Raw genomic sequence first — 4,213 nt, forward strand, 5'->3', positions numbered from 1 at the left:
AATGTAACCATTAACGTTTCGATATTTCAAAAATGTTGTTAAGATCAAATCTAATAAATAGTTTTTCAATTGATGTTTGAAGTAACTTATGAATTTCAAATAAGTCTAACGAACACCGTATAAATTGTTAAGGTTTTAATGGACGTATTGTGAAATGATTAATTTTTGGTCGAGTAAGAACCCCTTAGGTGTCACTAATTTTTTGTTTTGAAAATTTTTCAAATACTTATCGGTTCGGGTCTTGATTTGGATATTATAAATAAAAGGTCAAAAGTGTCGAGTCCTGTTAGAATCTGGATGTATCGTTTTATTTGAAATTCCAACTCTTTAATCGATGGTTTATGAGACGATAAATGTGTAAGTTAACTCATTCATCATATAAACGAGGACGAACGTTGAATGATCATATAAAATAAATTTGGATGATAAGAAAAAACCTAATTAAATGAGACTTTAATTCATATATATTTAAATTAGAAATGAATTGATTTCATATGAGTTATTGAACCAATATTATTATGATTAAATATATATGACATACAAATATAATATAATATTAGTTTTTAGTTTTTTAGTATAAAGATGACAAAACATATACTTTTAGAATTTAGAATGTAATGTGACAAATAATAAAGTCATATGATTAGTATTGTATTTCATTAATTTGACTAAATTAAATAGATATCTATAAAATTTAAATATAGGTGAGATTATACAAATTTAATATTTTACCAAAATTTAAATACGGGTGAGAATTTATAGATTTAATAATAGACCAATATTTTATTTTGAAGTGTTAATAATCTAAATACATTATTATTGGATTTTTAACATCAAATTTAGATTATTGTTTAAAATTGTACTTACGAGATTATCGATAGTCATATTTTTTAAGTAACTATCGGTTTGCCAAAAGTGAAACTTTTTAATTGAATCGTAAAATTTTAAAAACTACAAATAGAGAGATCTTCATATCCTCTTTTTAAATAAAGATTTCATATTTGTTAGAATTAAATATATATCTATAAAACTTAAATACTGATGAGATTATATAAATTTTGCATTATATCATTATTTTATTATGAAATATTTTTTTAAATTAAACACATTATTATTGCATTAATAACACCAACTAAATTTATATTATTGTTAAACTCCAATATTCCACATTCAACTATTGATTCTATACTATAATCTTGGACTGGGCGTTTCGGTTCGGTTCTTCGGAACCAGACCGAACCGAACCGTTAAAACATATTTTTCCCGACCCGAAACCGTTGTTATTTCCCGAACGGTACCATTTTTAGAGAACTGAATTTTTTCGGCACCGAACCGAACCGAACCGAACTTTAAAAATTCCGAAAAACCGAATATTTTTTAAAGGAAATCTATTATTTTTTTAATAAAACCCGGAACCGAACCGAACCGATACCGAAACCGAACCGAACCGAATACAATAAATAATCCGATTGGTACCTATTTTTATAAAACCGAAAGAACCGAACCGATTTATTCCGTCCCGAACCCGAACCGTTTCCCGAAACGCCCACCCCTACTATAATCCATAAAACATAAATATGTAATTATTTAATAACCACTCTTGAAAAAAAAACATCATCATGTTATCTCGAGATTTTTAAAAAAAATTATTTTGATTTAATAATATAAATTAATCTTTATTCAACTATATAATTTATATTAATATCTAAATATATTTGTTCATTTTATTTTATTTATCTTCGTTTGGTTACTAAATTAAGATACTTTCTCCGAAGAAAAAAAATATTACGATAACTCATCTTTTCAAATAAAAATATTTTTCAATAATTTTAATAATATAAGATTTTTTGTTATTTATTATTTGGAGACTGAATATTTTTTTTGTTCACATAAAAATATAAATTAGAAGTGAATTGATTTCATACAAGTTGTTAAACCAATACTATTGTGATAAAATAGAAGTGGATTGATTTCATGTGGACTGTTGAAATAATATTATTGTTATAAAATATATATAGCACATAAATATTATATAATCTTAGTTTTCAGTTTTTTTGATATAAAGAGTTAAAAAAAATAATATACATATATAGAATGTAATGGGGCAAATAAAAAAAGTCATAAGAATAGTATTTTATTTCACAATTTTGGTTAAATTAAATAGAAATCTAAAAATTTTAAATACTTGTAAGATATATATAGATTTGACATTATATCAATGTTTTATTGTGAAGTATTACTAATCTCAATCGATTATTATTTGATTTCTAACACCAACTTATGTATATAATTGTTTAAATTGTATTTGACGCACTCTACGACTACCACTTTTTTTTGCACCTCTCGGTTTGAAAAAAATGAAACTCTTTCGTCGAGTTGTAAAATTTCTAAAAACATTTTTCTAATATTCTATATTTCAACCCTTAATTTTATATTATAATCCACGAAAATACAAATATAGAAGATATTCACAATCTCTTTCCAAAAAAAAATATCGTTATTTCGACATTTTCAAAAAATATTTATCATTTTGATATACGAATATGAATTATAAATTAAAAAATTAATATATTTAATATTAAAATTAATAATAAATTATTTTAAAATTGATATGTATTTGTAGTCCGCGCGATGCGCGGATTTACTAGAGGTTTGGTATATACGGTTTTTAAATACGACTATTGGAATATTGGAATATACGGTTTGTGTTTGTGTTTCATATATTGAAGTCACAGTTTAGATATGAATATCTGAATATGAATGAAATCTGGATCAAATAAAAAGTCGTATTTAAAAACCGTATATTCCAATAGTTTTTTTTTATGACGATGGGAACCCGCCCTCGACCCTTCGGGTCGGACATCGCAATGCTTCACAACCCGGAGTTAACAGCCCAACAGGTCGGATGAATGACACGTTGTCGCGGACGATAAACCCAACGGCTCGACGCAACAGCCGGCAAGCCACGTCAAGCAGGTAAACCAGCTCGGAGCTAACAGCCCAACGAGCTGACCGGCTCAAGGGAAAGCTTGACAGCTTGACATCAGGAGGAATCGAACCCCCCACCTCTCACAATCTCGAATAGAAGTTGGGGTTGTCATTTGCTAACTAAGCTGGGGACTTCCCCTTGTATATTCCAATAGTTGTAGATAGTGTGTTTGAATGCCCGGATTCCTGGTCCAAGCTGTTCCTAGAATGCACTTCCGTGGATTTAGCTATAGAGGACGTGATATTTTCATTGGATGAATGGGTACAAGAAGGGGTCATACCCTTTGACGAGTACTTGAAGAACGTGAGATTGTTGCAGGCTCAAGTAAACGCCATCGCAGCTAAGTGGCATTTGTGTTGACTAATGCTCCTTATACTCTCATTTGTTTTCTTCCGAGGTTAGATATACATGTGAAGTGACATCTTTGCGTCATTACAGCTTTATACTGTAAGAAAGTCCATTGTAATGTGTACATACCATAAGATTGATGCTTTACCTAGCTGTCTTGAACCGGCCGGTGCTTGCTGTGGTGCGGTGCTTGATGAACCTGAGTTATGGTCATCGATGATTAATTTCTTTTGTCGTCATTGATATCATGAGGAATATATTACAGATATAGGGAGTGGATACTTGTCAAGTATAGCCAGTGATCCCACAAATATAACTTGTTTAGTGTGTAGCCTGGGCAAATCTCTTCTTGCAACTCTGGTTTTATGGTGGACTTCTATTGTACATTCTTTGTCATAAAAATATTCTATTTTTCATTCTTGAAGTTGCCAATGGACACACCTCATGCAAGATGTCAAGGTTTTGAGGCCATTAGAACTGAGTTTCTTCTATAATGGATCAGATTCTTATCAAATAACATCACTGTGATTCCATACCAAATACTTATCTTGTGTAAGGCGCGACCTGCTCCATGGTCCGTGAATTACTACTACTCCCTCTTTGTCTCGCAAAGCCATTGCAGTGAGGATACAAGAACACATTTTCTTGTTGCTCATCTTTCTCTTTTGAGTTCTCGAGACGAAGAACTCACCAAGGAGGAAATACCCAAAGGCTCTTGATGTTTTTGCCCATTGATTCCAAGTTTGGAGAGATTGAACCTCGTCTTGTTCATCTTTTTTCAGTTAAATTTTACTTTCATTAAATCTTGGCTCGTGAGATGTGTTTTGTCTAATTCAAAGGAACTGACTTTTACCTGAGACATGTTCATGTCACTGC

The sequence above is a fragment of the Tarenaya hassleriana genome, unplaced genomic scaffold (assembly GCF_000463585.1).
Source record: "Tarenaya hassleriana unplaced genomic scaffold, ASM46358v1 Cleome200, whole genome shotgun sequence".
Taxonomy (NCBI): domain Eukaryota; kingdom Viridiplantae; phylum Streptophyta; class Magnoliopsida; order Brassicales; family Cleomaceae; genus Tarenaya; species Tarenaya hassleriana.